The sequence below is a fragment of the Schistocerca cancellata genome, chromosome 5, assembly GCF_023864275.1.
Source record: "Schistocerca cancellata isolate TAMUIC-IGC-003103 chromosome 5, iqSchCanc2.1, whole genome shotgun sequence".
Lineage (NCBI taxonomy): Eukaryota > Metazoa > Arthropoda > Insecta > Orthoptera > Acrididae > Schistocerca > Schistocerca cancellata.
Window position 1 is genome coordinate 246,494,379 of NC_064630.1, and position 16,796 is coordinate 246,511,174.

Genomic DNA, 16,796 nt, shown 5'->3' on the forward strand with positions numbered 1-16,796 from the left:
TATCTCTAGTGCGGTTCCAGGCTGTTGTGGATTCCGATGGTGATCACACCGAGCAACATTTACAGCACGAAACATAAACCTGGTACAAATTAACAAATGGTACCATGTCATGTGGAAATTAAAATGTGTTTCTTTCAATGGTTAATCTGTTATTTCTCTTCTATTTGTCCTTATAAATGATTCCACAAAGTTCCAAGGACCTATAACAACTCATATTTCTTGGGGCCCGCTCAAATAGCGAAAGTTTAATCATAACCATGTATGATATGAAATGTACTGCACTGTCATAAACACTATTTGTGTTGAAAAGCAGCTTAAAATGCTAACAGTAAGGAATAAAGTGAACAAGATTAGTAATATTTGTTGAACAATGAGGAAATATCTGAAAAATAAAATAAAAACATACGCGATTAAAAGTCTTACTTGATTGTTGCTCTGCTAACACTATTATACGGAAGTGAATAATGAACGGTAAACAAGAATCAAGAAATGCAGATTTCGAGCGCGCAGATGAGATTTCAGAGAAGTGTCAAGGGTTGTAAAATAATAAACAGAAATGAAAATGTTAGTAGCATAAACGGATTAGACATATGAAGCGTAAAAGACAGAAGAAAATGGGAGAATCTAGTTCAGTTTTTACAAAGAATGGATCCCGAAAGGGAACCATTAAAAGCAAGGATATGATACTGGGAAATTGCAGTCTATCTGTATAAAAGTTTCATAGAAAACACCTGTAGGGCCCGTACTTGAATGCTGTTAAAGTGAATTGGACTCATATCACGTCATGCTAATAAGAGAGATCGAGCGTATACAAACAAGCGCTGGGCCAGTGGTCATAGGCTTATTTTTGATGGAAACACTGGAAAATCCTATTTACTCTACAGTCGACGATAGACGCCGTACATCTCACGAGACACTGCTTAGAAAACTGTAAAAACTGTTCTTTCTCGGCTGAAATTCTATATATTATTCAGCCCCATTCGCATCTATTCCGCAAAAAGCGTGCAGATAAAATCAGATCATAACACCAGCTCGCTCAGAGGCGTACAAACACCTATTCCTCTCTCGCTCCATCGGAGAATGAAACTGGAAGAAACCTTTCCTACTTTGTACAACGAATAGTTCGCCGTGCACTTCACAGTGATTTGTAACTTCCGACATTATCACTGTAACGAGGTTTCTACATGCAATCGTGTTCCATTCAACATGCTTCCGGAAGACCAATTCGGAAATGAGGTTTACGCGATATCGGTCCTGCGCAAAGGTGGGCAATTAAATTTCAATAAAGGAATATGTAAAATTGTTCGATGATGAAACACAACAGCGCAGAAGTATTGGCAGATCACGGGATTAAAGGAATCTCATATGCAATCCATGGTTTCGCCGATCATTCTTGATGTAGGACATGATGGTTTCTACCAATACGACATAGCCGGAACATGTCCATTTCCTCGTACATCGAGTAATTTATAAAATTTATAAAATCATGTAAATTGGCATGGCATTTGCTTATTAGAATTCTTATATTAATTGATATCAGTGCTTCTTTCAACTCTGGCAGTGTAAAAAATATTTATTTTTGTGCAGTGACGTTATTACTATTATACAAAAAACAAGTTCTATGTACAAATTAAAACAGATTACAAAAAAGTGCGTCCTGTAAATATCAGTCCCAAGATCTAAAGTGGCGACATTCGTACCCAATCAAAGACAGCTATCCGTGTCAAACCTATTGAACAGGTATCGTACTTCGCTAATGCGGGGGTTGACGTAAGTTATAAAAGATCAGAAATGTAGAAATAAAAGTGCAACGCTTCGAATGTATACGTGGGACCATCATAAGAAGACTGAATAACGAAATGAGAACAGACAGTAGAACAAAAATTTATAAAATAATGGTACTGTTTCTCACATAGTTTGATAAGGATAAATAGTCATGACATAGTAGCATTAAATGCTGTTAGCTGCACGACTGCGAATTCGTTCGATGTTTGGTGTAATATCTGATTGATGATGACTCCAAATGCCCAAGCACTACTCCAGTGTCGCACTGGAGTCTTGTGCGAGATTTTCTTTCCCCATCACAGATTTTACGTGTTCGGCGTACTCCATAACGTTTTTTATTATTACCCCTAAATATTTATACGATGTGACGTGGTCAAGATGGTCACTCCTTATCTTAAAATGGTAGGGGAAAGTGAGGTAAAGTGTCCAGGGTGCGAAAAATGTCCACTGCATATTTTTTTTGTTCTGAACTACGCTACTGCCTGCCAGGAAGCGATGACACAAGTCTGTTCCATTACACTCCATCGTTGTTGTCAACGAGTTTCACAGAGAAAGCGTGTCCCGTTATTTTTAGTAACTCTTTTCTGATTTTCAGTCGTCTGAAATAAGTTGAGTCATTTATATGATTGTCGTTATACCTCACTACGTGCAGAGTAATACAGGGTGAGTCAAAAAGAACTTTGCAGCTTTGGAATGATATAGAGATTTATTGAGATGACTTACAGAATCGGTGCATGGGTCATTTTGTGGCAAAGAATCACAAGTTTTACTTGGTTCGATGTGCATTTGCGATGCGGCAAACAACCCTCCGGTAGGCAATTTTTTCCCACACTCGTTGCAGCAAATCTGGTGTAACTTGTGCAACGGCACCGCAGATTCGATTTACAGCCGCACGCAGTTGACGTCAATAAGTGTACGGGCCTGGAGATGGCGTTGTTACAACGTTGAAACTAATTGCCAAAATAAAATCGACACCTTAAATACAGCTAGAGGAATTTCTCCATTTTGGTTCAGAAAATAGTTCAAATGGCTCTGAGCACTATGGGACTTAACATCTGTGGTCATCAGTCCCCTAGAACTTAGAACTACTTAAACCTAACTAACCTAAGGACATCACACACATCCATGCCCGAGGCAGGATTCGAACCTGCGACCGTAGCAGTCACGCGGTTCCGGACTGTGCGCCTAGAACCGCTAGACCACCGAGGCCGGCTCCATTTTGGTTCAAATGGCTCTGAGCACTATGGGACTCAACTGCTGTGGTCATAAGTCCCCTAGAACGTAGAACTACTTAAACCTAACTAACCTAAGGACATCACACACATCCATGCCCGAGGCAGGATTCGAACCTGCGACCGTAGCGGTCGTGCGGTTCCAGACTGTAGCGCCTTTAACCGCGCGGCCACTCCGTCCGGCTTTCTCCATTTTAATAAATTTATACCAGCTGACGTCCCAATGTCCTCCATTTCAACTATGGATGTATCAAGTTGTTTTTCGTGAAGCCGTGCAGATGGCGAGGAGCTTGGCTTCCACCAGCAGCAGACGGACGTCAGCGCTGCTGGTTTCTGATTTTCTTGCATGCATTGTATTAGCCATTTTGTAAACAAGACTGGCATGCGCAGCGAGTCTACATTTACGCCACCTGTGGTCATCCCCCTGTCTCGCACAGTTCTCCCTCAGCAGAACTGTATCCGCAGGTAGGGCGCGGCAAGGCGGCTGGCGCGTTGGTGTGCCTGCCACTGGACAGCCCTGGAGCCTGGCTCTGCTGTGCTGCGTGTGAGTCACCGTCTATAGATCTGTCTCCACAATGGACACACGAGAGCAGGGACGGACGGCTGTGTAGGAAACGCGGACGCACCCAGCGCCAGCTGTTAGCGCGGCCGTCTTCGTTCCACACTTCCCTTCCTCAAGTCAAGTGTTAACCAAGCTAGTTTGCGCAGCCGTAAGACACAAACCGCAAGGTGGCTTGCGGACTGTAGGTGATAATGTAGACACTGGGCTCGCATTTGGGAAGATGGTGGTTCAGATCTCCACTTTCGTTGTACAGAATTCAGTGTTAACTTCATCCTGTGCAAATGAAGTGGGACTGCGGCCCGTCGAAGACTTGAAGAAAATACGACATTGCAGTACCTGTTTTATTACGAATTACACTCAAATTTTCATTGTAGTCATCCCATTAATCTTGAAGAAGATAGAAACCAACAGCAGTAATTTTATTTAAAAACTTTATTTAACTACCAGTTTCGGTGCCGGCCGGGGTGGCCGAGCTGTTCTAGGCGCTACAGTCTGGAACCGAGCGACCGCTACGGTCGCAGGTTCGAATCCTGCCTCGGGCATGGATGTGTGTGATGTCCTTAGGTTAGTTAGGTTTAAGTAGTTCTAAGTTATAGGAGACTGATGACCTTAGCAGTTAAGTCCCATAGTGCTCAGAGCCATTTGAACCATTTTTGAACCAGTTTCGGTGCCTCATTGGCACCATCTTAAACCCCTATACACGAAACCAGGTATGTCATCTATTCGTTTTTGCTATTATGGGGACCGGCAACGGCCTTGCCGCAGTGGCTACACCGGTTCCCGTGAGATCACCGTAGTTAAGCGCTGTCGGGCGTGGTCGGCACTTGGATGGGTGACCATCCTAGCCGCCATGCGCTGTTGCCATTTTTCGGGGTGCACTCAGCCTCGTGATGCCAATTGATGAGCTACTCGACCGAACAGTAGCGGGTTCGGACAAGAATACCATCTTACGACCGGGAGAGTGGTGTGCTGACCCCACGCCCCTCCTATCCGCATCCTCCACCGAGGATGACACGGCGGTCGGATGGTCCCGGTAGGCCACTCGTGGCCTGAAGACGGTGTGCTTTTCTTTTATTATGGGGACCACTACATGCAATTTATTTCCGTAGACTTCTAAAACGTTCTCGATAGACTATAGACATCGACCCTTCACACCTGTAACCAACCGCTAGAGAAGTTTGACTTGATTTGGGTCCTATATGCGTAGCGATTATTGGCATACAGCTCCTCCAAATTTTTTGTATAGATTAAATTTCGAAAAATTCAGGTTCACCCTATCAGTTAATCGAAGCCTGTCATTTCTATTACCTATAATTGAGCCTGTGAGATCGTTCCTTTTCTTATCTGTACATACTGCAACTTCCAAATATTTATATGACATGACTAATTGTGAATCATTAAGCCTGCACTCAGCGGATACAACTGTTCTGCGTTTCGTTAAATTTACAACTTTGCATTTCTCTGCATTAATGAGCTAGTTACCAGTTATTGCATGAGGCTGATATTTTGTGGAGAAGTAACTGGATAGCGCAACAATATGTACGGCGCAAAGTTTTCTCATCGACACTACGTCATTTGTGAAAAGTTTTCCATTGCGACTAATACTCTCGATTGAGTCATTACTGTATTAGGAGCTTGAATTAATTCTCCACGTTGACGAAGAGAGGGCAGTAGTGCGACACAAGACCCATTTAACAGTAAAAACTTCAGGCTTTCAGCTGTGTGTATGACTTTCGAGTGGGTCGGAAAGAACGTAGCTACACTCCTGGAAATGGAAAAAAGAACACATTGACACCGGTGTGTCAGACCCACCATACTTGCTACGGACACTGCGAGAGGGCTGTACAAGCAATGATCACACGCACGGCACAGCGGACACACCAGGAACCGCGGTGTTGGCCGTCGAATGGCGCCAGCTGCGCAGCATTTGTGCACCGCCGCCGTCAGTGTCAGCCAGTTTGCCGTGGCATACGGCGCTCCATCGCAGTCTTTAACACTGGTAGCATGCCGCGACAGCGTGGACGTGAACCGTATGTGCAGTTGACGGACTTTGAGCGAGGGCGTATAGTGGGCATGCGGGAGGCCGGGTGGACGTACCGCCGAATTGCTCAACACGTGGGGCGTGAGGTCTCCACAGTACATCGATGTTGTCGCCAGTGGTCGGCGGAAGGTGCACGTGCCCGTCGACCTGGGGCCGGACCGCAGCGACGCACGGATGCACGCCAAGACCGTAGGATCCTACGCAGTGCCGTAGGGGACCGCACCGTCACTTCCCAGCAAATTAGGGACACTGTTGCTCCTGGGGTATCGGCGAGGACCATTCGCAACCGTCTCCATGAAGCTGGGCTACGGTCCCGCACACCGTTAGGCCGTCTTCCGCTCACGCCCCAACATCGTGCAGCCCGCCTCCAGTGGTGTCGCGACAGGCGTGAATGGAGGGACGAATGGAGACGTGTCGTCTTCAGCGATGAGAGTCGCTTCTGCCTTGGTGCCAATGATGGTCGTATGCGTGTTTGGCGCCGTGCAGGTGAGCGCCACAATCAGGACTGCATACGACCGAGGCACACAGGGCCAACACCCGGCATCATGGTGTGGGGAGCGATCTCCTACATTGGCCGTACACCACTGGTGATCGTCGAGGGGACACTGAATAGTGGACGGTACATCCAAACCGTCATCGAACCCATCGTTCTACCATTCCTAGACCGGCAAGGGAACTTGCTGTTCCAACAGGACAGTGCACGTCCGCATGTATCCCGTGCCACCCAACGTGCTCTAGAAGGTGTAAGTCAACTACCCTGGCCAGCAAGATCTCCGGATCTGTCCCCCATTGAGCATGTTTGGAACTGGATGAAGCGTCGTCTCACGCGGTCTGCACGTCCAGCACGAACGCTGGTCCAACTGAGGCGCCAGGTGGAAATGGCATGGCAAGCCGTTCCACAGGACTACATCCAGCATCTCTACGATCGTCTCCATGGGAGAATAGCAGCCTGCATTGCTGCGAAAGGTGGATATACACTGTACTAGTGCCGACATTGTGCATGCTCTGTTGCCTGTGTCTATGTGCCTGTGGTTCTGTCAGTGTGATCATGTGATGTATCTGACCCCAGGAATGTGTCAATAAAGTTTCCCCTTCCTGGGACAATGAATTCACGGTGTTCTTATTTCAATTTCCAGGAGTGTATTTAGAGCTTTGAATATGTCGGATTTTGTACCTACAAAACAACGTTTGGGGTAAAATGTTACTCTTCTTCTTTCATCTCAACAAATCTGGGGCGTAAAGTCGTTGTTTGCTAGCGCCAGCTTGTGGAGAACACGCTCTGTCGGAAACAACGTGATTGGTTTCCACGATTGCGCGACAATGATTTTATTCCAGGCGTACTAGCCCCGCAAGTTTCGCAGGCCAAATTCTGTGAAGTCTGGAATGTAGGAGACTAGATACTGGCGGAAGTAAAGCTGTGAGGGCGGCTCGTGGGTCCTCTTTGGGAAGCTCAGCTGGTAGAGCACTTGCGCGCCAAAAATAAAGGTCATGAGGTCGAGTCTCGGTCAGCCACACAGTTTTAATCTGTCAGGAAGTTTCGTATCAGCACACACTCCCTTGCAGAGTGTAAATTTCATTCTGCACAGTTGACCAATTTGAATCGATAATTGCCTTCATGAGTGGTTTACCTCAAGTCACTCTGACGCCCCCCCCCCCCTCCCCGTCGGTGCCATGCCATATGCCATATTCATCAGACATCGCCAATTCCGATTACCGTTTGTTTCGATACATGCAGCATAGCTTTTCTGAACAACACCTCAAATTCTTTCAACAGTCTCCATGATTGCCTTCATGAGTGGGTTACCTCAAACGAACCTCATTTTTTTTATCGCGGAATTATTTGTTACCCAAAAAGTGGGAAAAGTTTGTAGCTAACGAAGAACACTTCTTTCAGTAAACAATTTGGTAATAAATGTGTCTTGTCCCCAACAAACAGCGAGAATTAAATCTAGTACCCAATACAAAATGAACAGCAGCGGTCTAATTACTCTGCTGTGGACCACCAGATGTTGCTTCGGTTTCTTTAATAACTCTCTGTCCAGGATACCGTGATACATTCTGACGGTCAGAAAAATGTAGACTAGATACAGGCGCAAGCCTGATTAGTTGTCCCATACGAACTTATTTCTTGTCAATGTGGTGCTGAATCAAAGATGTTTGAAAGTATAGAAACACAGAATCAACTTTGTTTCCTCTGTTCACTGCACCACGGATGTTTGAAGAGTGTCTTGATTTTTGCATGATCACTGTTTCTTGAATCCGTGCTGTTCTCCATGCAGAAGATTATTTAGTTCCAGTTAGGTCATAATGTTTGTGTGGAACCAGCTGGGGAAGAGGCAGCTCACAATGCCTCGCCTACCCGGAGGCTTTTCGCTAGTGAGAAACTGTTTGCCAGTGTTGGAAGACTCCCCGCAGGGGGGAGGTCGCTTCATCTGACCTCCGGCACAGAGGACAACCTTGGCCGGCTATCGGCGGACCTCCAGCGACCCCTAACCTTCTCAGGATAAACTAATTTAGAAGTCATTGGCGAGCGAGCTGATCCAATCTGGGAGCCGACCGCGGGCGTCAGCGTCGGCGCGAAAAGCCTCCATCCCCCACGGGCACATCCAGGCGTCCTGAGATCGCGCTGGTGAGCCCAAAGTTACTTACGGCACTCGGATTTCGTAGGTGACGGTTACTATAAGGAGGGGTCGCAGTTTCCCTATTACATCGCATATGATTCCCCATGGCATATTTTTTACACTATTGGCCATTAAAATTGCTACACCACGAAGATAACGTGCTACAGACGCGAAACTTAACCGGCAGGAAGAAGATGGTGTGATATGCAAATAATTAGCTTTTCAGATGATTAGCTTTTCAAAGTATTCACACAAGGTGGCGCCGGTGGCGACACTTACAACGTGCTCACATGAGGAAAGTTTACAACCGATTTCTCATACACAAACAGCAGTTGACCGGCGTTCCCTGATGAAACTTTGTTGTGATGCCTCGTGTAAGGAGGAGAAATTCGAACCATCACGTTTCCGACTTTGATAAAGGTCGGATTGTAGTCTATCGCGATTGCGGTTTATTGTATCGCGACATTGCTACTCGCGTTGGTCGAGATCCGATGACTGTTAGCAGAATATGGAATCGGTGGGTTCAGGAGGGTAATACGAAACGCCCTGCTGGATCCCAACGGCCTCGTATCACTAGCAGTCGAAATGACAGGCTTCTTATCCGCAAGGCTGTAACGGATCGTGCAGCAACGTCTCGATCCTTGAGTCAACAGATGGGGACGTTTACAAGACAACAACCATCTGCACGAACAGTTCGACGACGTTTGCAGCAGCATGGACTATCATCTCGGAGGCCATGGCTGCGGTTACCCTTGACGCTGCATCACAGACAGGAGCGCCTGCGGTGGTGTACTCAACGACGAACGTGGGTCACGAATGGCAAAACGTCATTTTTTTGGATGAATCCAGGTTCTGTGTTTACAGCATCATGATGGCCGCATCCGTGTTTGGCGACAACGCGGTGAACGCACATTGGAAGCGTGTATTCGTCATCGCCATTCTGGCGTATCACCCGGCGTGATGGTATGGGGTGCCATTGGTTACACGTCTCAGTCACCTCTTGTTCGCATTGACGGCACTTTGAACAGTGGACGTTACATTTCAGATCTGTTACGACCAGTGGTTCTACTCTTCATTCGATCCCTGCGAAACCCTACATTTCAGCAGGATAATACACGACCGCATATTGCGGGTCCCGTACGGGCCTTTCTGGATACAGAAAATGTTCGACTGCTGCCCTGGCGAGCACATTCTCCAGATCTCTCACCAATTGAAAACGTCTGGTCAATGGTGGCGGAGCAAGTGGCTCGTCACAATACGCCAGTCACTACTCTTGATGAACTGTGGTATCGTGTTGAAACTGCATGGGCAGCTGTACCTGTACGCGCCATCCAGGCTCTGTTTCACTCAATGCCCAGGCGTATCAAGGCCATTATTACGGCCAGAGGTGCTTGTTCTGGGTACTGATTTCTCAGGATCTATGCACCCAAATTGCGTGAAAATGTAATCGCATGTCAGTTGTAGTATAATATATTTGTCCAATGAATACCCGTTTATCATCTGCATTTCTTCTTGACGTAGCAATTTTAATGGCGAGTAGTGTACATTTCATCCTCTCCCATTTCTTCGTATCCTGAATTTCGCTGTTGTCAAAGTCAGTGCCGTACTCAGAGTGCTGGAAACAATGTAGGAATTCTACTTCCTATTCTGGGATAAGTCGTAGTGCGAGCGATGTTTGCGTTGTCTTCCACTAAAAGGCTACGGAGTATCACGTATACTGCTCATTCTAACATTTTCGGTGAGGGTGTACAACATTCTGCTGCCTGTGAGAGAAAAATATTAACTTAACTTGCACCAGTATTTACTGAAGTATTAATCGCAAATACAGTATTCTTCGTCATCACGTACCCGCTTTTGATTAAATAGAGGCTTGCATTCATGCAAATCTGTCCGCCTCCGTAGCTGATTTCCATGGAGGCCATGGGCTCGATTCCCGGACGTATCTGGCACTTTTTCTTGAAGGAAGGACTGGAATGGGTCCACTCATGCTTGCAATGCCAGCTGAGAGGCTGCTTGACCGATAAGCTGGGGTATCGCATGGACTAACCAAAGTGTTTAGAAGAAATGGGATACCACTCCTAGCTAAGTTACACAGCGTAAGAGCAGAGGTCGTAAAAATATTCTAACCGTCAGAGATCAGAGACGAGTGTCGGTTTCAAAACCGACAGGGATTCCTGCTAGAAGTGATCGCAGATCGCAAGCCTATGTCAATCAATTTCCGAGCTAACAGTTTGAAGGCAATTGCATGCCATTTTGAGTTGGGTACCTCACAAAAGACCATAGCTGCACACCTTCAATCGGCCAAACACCAAGGAAAATGGGCAGCAGATGACTAGAAGCGTCTAACGTGATCCGGCGAGTCGTAAGTTTGCCTGTCTTCAAGTTATACGACTGCCCACTGAAGTGTTTTACCCATAATGTTTGGGGGAACGTAGTTCAGGCCAGTGGTGGTTCTTTGATGTTTTGGGAAGGTTGTTTTCAACATGAAGTGTGCCCACTTATTCATGTTACCGTAGACATGTCTTACCGTAGCTTCTTCATTTCAACATTATCGATGAATGTTGCCCTTTCTTCTGCATCCTTAAACTGTGGACTCTCCAGGCTCTCCAAAATGGCAACATCCCTATTCACATACCGTTCCTGGTTATATGCACATTTAGGTATCCTATCGCATCTCGACTGACCCGCGAAACTTAACAATAAACATCCCCGCAATTTGGCTCCTCCCACCGAATTTAGACCATTCTCAACGCTAGAGGCGATGCTGCTCGGTATTAGCTTGATGACTCCTGAGAGTCATTAATCTTTTGGCCCACTTACGTCCCCAGCTGACGCACTACATCGAGGCATGTTAGTTGATGCCAGTGCACCTCAGGTGATGTCAGTGTGAACCAGATAACTCAACAAATTTCAGCCATGTCACGTGCTCATGTGACTGATATACGAGGGTGGTTTCATAAGTCTGGTAAATTTCCACGAAAAATGCAACATTTTTGTTGGGTGCTCGTGATGGTTAACTTGATTATTCCAGGGGTGGTACACAGAATTTCAACTATGTACATTTTTCATTGCTGACAGTGATCTTAATTGAGAAGTGTGTCGGCTGCTTTTGAAATTGGAGAAAACTGAGTTTCGTGCTGTTATTAAATATTTGCATTTGAAGGGTTCGACTCCATCAAAATCAAAACAGAATTGGATAAAGTTCACGTGGACTCTGCACCATAATTGAAGACCATTTGCTTTTGGACTAATGAATTTAAGGTGGTCGGCCAAGCATCGAAGACGAAGCATTTTCCGGCCTTCCAAATGAGGACACCACAAAGGAAACAACTGACAAAATCCATGATACGGTAATCAGACCGCCGAATAAAAATTCGTGAGATTGTTGACACTGTAGGCATCTCAACTGAGCGAGTGCATAATATCCTGCATGGAGAAATGATTATAAAGAGTGATTATGAGTGGTAAGTGCCGCGATTGCTCACAGTCCACCAAAAGCGCATACGGCATAACATTTCAACAAAATGTCTGGCGGTGTTTAATCGCAATCAGCAAGACTTTTTGCTCCGATTTGCCACTGTTGATGAAATATGGCGTCATCACTACACACCAGAGTCAAAATGGCAGGTAAAACAATGGACAAAGGCTTTTGAAAGTGCATTGAAGAAGGCAAAGACCATTTTATCAGCTGGTAAGGTAATGGCCACTATGTTTTGGGACTCCCAAACAGATTACTTGGAAAAAGATGGCACCATAACTGGATCCTATCATGCTTCATTGTTGGATCGTCTGAAACTTGCGTTGTCTGAAAAAAGACCAATTTTTACACGCAAGAAAGTGCTCTTTCACCAGGATAACGCACCATCCATACATCAGCCATAACAATCGCGAAAGTGCATCAACTGGGCTTTGAGTTGGTTCCTCAGACACTGTATTCACTAGACTTAGTACTGAAGTGACTTCATGCTGTTCCCTAACTTGAAACTTTGGCTCGCTGGAAATAAATTTTCATCAAATTAGAAGTGATAGTTGCAGCCAACGAGTATTTTGCAGTTTGTCATAACCTAAAACAAAAAAAAACAAAAAAAAACTGAAGGATACTGGTGTATATCCCTCAAAGGAGATTATACCGAGAAGTAAGGTGAGATGTTTAAGAGGCAAACATTTTTTTTTTTTTTTGCTTTTTTCTGCACTTATCAAACCACCCTCGTAAAGCACTCATGTTTTTTCCAGAATGAATTTTCACTCTGGAGTGGAATGTGCACCGATTTCAAAGTTTCTGCCAGATTTAAATTCTATGCCAGATCGGAACTAGATGCTGAGACCCTTCCCTGTTCATGGCCTAGTGCTCTGCTGACTCAGCTATACAGGCACAAACAATGACCCGCTATCACAGTGCTTCCACCATTACCTCACCTCCCACCTTCCGAACTTACCTGACGTTCTCCGGCATACCTTGCAGGACTAGAACTCATGGAACAAGTGTTATAAGATAGATACTTATGTTGGTCCATCGTGCCTTCCGAAGTCTCAGGCTGGAGGATTGTTTCAGTCAAAAGAGAAGGTCCTAGGCTCGAGTCCTGATCCGCCGAACAGTTTCACTCTGTGTGTCGCTCTCCTGCCTCCGACCCTTGTAACCAGCCTTGTCGGAAAAGCTCTACAGCACAGGCAACATAGCAAGCACGAGGTGCTCGACAAAGATCTGCGAGACTGACAGCTATCTCCTGCCACTCAACTTACTGCTCCGTCAATCAAAAGGTTATTTTAATCGGAGTGTACTGTGGTGTCACCGCCAGACACCACACTTGCTAGGTGGTAGCTTTTAAATCGGCCGCGGTCCGCTAGTATACGACGGACCCGCGTGTCGCCACTGTCAGTAATTGCAGACCGAGCGCCACCACACGGAAGTTGTACAGTCGACGTTAATAGCAATGGTTCACTGAGAACTACGCTCTCATTTGCCGAGACGATAGTTAGCATAGCCTTCAGCTACATTTGCTACGACCTAGCAAGGCGCCATTACCAGTATAGATATTGAGATTCTATTAATGTATCATCAAGAGCGATGTTCTACAAATGTGGATTAAAGTTAAGTATTCCAGAAGCTACGTACTTTTCTTTATAGCATTCATTACGTATCCTGTTTCAGACCTCACGCCAGCCTGCGTGAGTTTAAGCGCGTGCCTTTCGGCTTCCTCTCATTGTGTCTAGGCTGTCTTGTCTAGACACTACATGTACCATACAAGATCTGCAGTCAGTTAGTTCCTGATGATGACGATGCGTGTCTCGTCTTCCAAATCGCGAGTCTTGGCTGATACGACGTCAGTTAGAAAACTGAGAAAATTTTATACACGGATGCTGCTGCGAAAAAATCTACATCTACATCTACATGCTTACTCTGCAATTCACACTTAAGTGCCTAGCAGAGGGATCATCGAACCATTTTCATACTACTTCTCTACCATTTCACTCTCGAATGGCGCGCGGGAAAAAGGAACACCTAAATCTTTCCGTTCGAGCTCTGATATTTTATTATGATGATCATTTCTCCCTAAGTAGGTGGGTATCAACAAAAGAATTTACGCATTCGTAAGAGAAAGTTGGTAATTTAAATTTCGTAAATAGATCTCGCCGCAAGGAAAACCGCCTTTCTTTCAGTGACTGCCACCCCAACTCGCGTATCATATCAGTGACACTCTCGCCCCTATCGCGCGATAACACGAAACGAGCTGCCCTTCTTTGCACTTTTTCGATGTCCTCAGTCAATCCTACCTGGTAAGGATCCCATACCGCGCAGCAATATTCCAGCAGAGGACGGACAAGTGTAATGTAGGCTGTCTCTTTAGTGGGTTTGTCGCATCTTCTAAGTGTTCTGCCAACAAGGCGCAGTCTTTGTTTCGCCTTCCCCACAATATTATCTATGTGGTCTTTCCAGTTTAAGATGCTCGTAATTGTAGTTCCTAGGTATTTAGTCGAATTGACAGCCCTTAGATTTGTGCGATTTATCATATACCCAAAATTTATCGGATGTCTTTTAGTACCCATGTGGATGACCTCGCACTTTTCTTTTGTTTTCTTTGTTTAGTGCTAATTGCCACTTTTCGCACCATACAGAAATTCTCTCTAGATCCAGAATGAGATTTTCACTCTGCAGCGGAGTGTGCGCTGATATGAAACTTCCTGGCAGATTAAAACTATGTGCCCGACCGAGACTCGAACTCGGGACCTTTGCCTTTCGCGGGCAAGTGCTCTACCATCTGAGCTACCGAAGCACGACTCACGCCCGGACTCACAACTTTACTTCTGCCAGTACCTCGTTTGGAAGATAGGAGACGAGGTACTGGCAGAAGTAAAGCTGTGAGTACCGGGCATGAGTCGTGCTTAGTCGTGCTTCGGTAGCTCAGATGGTAGAGTACTTGCCCGCGAAAGGCAAAGGTCCCGAGTTCGAGTCTCGGTCGGGCACACAGTTTTAATCTGCCAGGAAGTTTCATATCAGCGCATACTCCGCTGCAGAGTGAAAATCTCATTCTGGAAACATCGCCCAGGCTGTGGCTAAGCCATGTCTCCGCAATATCCTTTGTTTCAGGAGTGCTAGTTCTGCAAGGTTCGCAGGAGAGCTTCTGTAAAGTTCGTAAGGTAGGAGACGGGGTACTGGCAGAAGTAAAGCTGTGAGTACCGGCCGTGAGTTGTGCTTCGTTAGCTCAGATGGTAGAGCATTTGCCCGCGAAAGGCAAAGGTCCCGAGTTCGAGTCTCGGTCGGGCACACAGTTTTAATCTGCCAGGAAGTTTCTCTCTAGATCATTTTGTAATTGGAATTGATCGTCTGATGATTTTACTAGACGGTAAATTACAGCGTCACCTGCAAACAGTCTAAGGGGGGTGCTCATATTATCACTTAGATCATTTATGTAAACCAGAAACAGCAGAGGGCCTATGACACTACCTTACGGAACTCCAGATATCACTTCTATTCTATTCGATGATTTACCGTCTATCACTACGAACTGTGACCTCTCTGAGAGGAAATCACGAATCCAGTCACACAATTCAGACGATACTCCATATGCACGCAATTTGATTAATAGTGGCTTGTGAGGAACGGTATCAAAAGCCTTCTGGAAATCTAGGAATACGGAATCGATCTGAGATCCCTTGTCGACAGCACACATTACTTCGTGGGAATGCACAAGAACGATATTTGCTGAATCTGTGTTGGTTATGTATCAATAAGTCATTTTCTTCAAGGTGATTCATAATGTTCGAGTACAGTATATTCTCCAAAATCCTACTGCAAAATGAGGTCTGTGATATGGGTCTGTAATTTAATGGTTTACTCCTATTTTCCTTCTTGAATATTGGTGTGACCTGTGCTACTTTCCAGTCTTTTGGAACAGACCTTTACAAGTGAGCAGTTGTATATGACGGCTAAAAAAGGTGCTATTGCGTCTACATACTCTGAGGGGAACCTGACTGGTATACCAACTGAACCGGAAGACTTGCCTTTCTTAAGTGATTTGAGTTGTTTCGCAACACCTAAGATATCTACTTTTATGTCACTCATGCTAACAGCTGTTCTGGTTTCGAATGCTGGAATACTCACTTCGTCTTCTTTTGTGAAGGAATTACGGAAAACTGTATTTAGTAACTCCGCTTTAGTGGCACCATCAACGGTAACATTTCCATCGCTATCGCGCAGTGGTGGTATTGACTGTTTTTTGCCACTGGTGTACTTTTCACACGACCGGAATCTCTTTGGGTTTTCTACCATATTTTGAGACAACATTTCATCGTGGAAACTATTAAAAGCATATCGCATTGACGTCCGCACTAAATTTCAAACTTCCGTGAAACTTAGTCAGTCTTGGGGATTTTGTGTTCTTCTGAATTTGGCATGCTTTTTTCGTTGCTTCTGCCTCAGCGTTCTGAAGTGTCTTGCGTACCATGGTGGATCAGTCCCGTTTCTTATTAACTTAAGCGGTATGAATCTATCTATTGCTGTTGATACTGTATCTTTGAATTTGAGGCATATCTGGTCTACTCTTACATAATAGGGAATATCTAAATTGCTTCGAAAATAGAAAACATCTAACTACTTTATAGGTAGTGTTTGCTAACCCAAGCGAAATACATGTAAATACTATCATAATTGTACTTTCTATGGTAATTTGTAAAATGTTCGTCTACTCGATTTTCGAACCAGGTAAGTCAGACATGTTTCAAGTTGGGATCTGTCGCATAACTGGAGACGAAATGTCGGACAGAAAATCGTGCCTAATACGATGTCCTAACAGGCAAAAACAAGATGCAGCATGTAAACTCAGTACCTGAAAGCATATTCTGTAAGAATAGTTTTGTGGCGGCGTTCGTAGCGACAAACACTTCACTGTAGAAACGGCTTACGAAGTCACCGCCACACTTTTAATAGCGGGCCGACCGGTCCGCTGGAACAGTGAACAGAAAGATGAAAACCCAAACACTCTGATTAAATAAAAGTCGGTACTTATCTTTATTAACGAAGATACAGAAACACAGTAGTGAACTCCGTGTCTACAGAA

General features: G+C 45.3%; 1 protein-coding gene and 1 pseudogene across 1 annotated transcript in view; both read left to right on the forward strand.

Annotated features, from left to right (window-relative positions):
• The window catches only part of LOC126187360 (uncharacterized), a 165,453-nt gene that overhangs the window by 67,602 nt on the left and 81,055 nt on the right, over nt 1-16,796 (forward strand). The gene's annotated exons all lie outside the window — the stretch shown is intronic.
• Nucleotides 4,326-4,443, forward strand: LOC126189212 (5S ribosomal RNA; annotated as a pseudogene).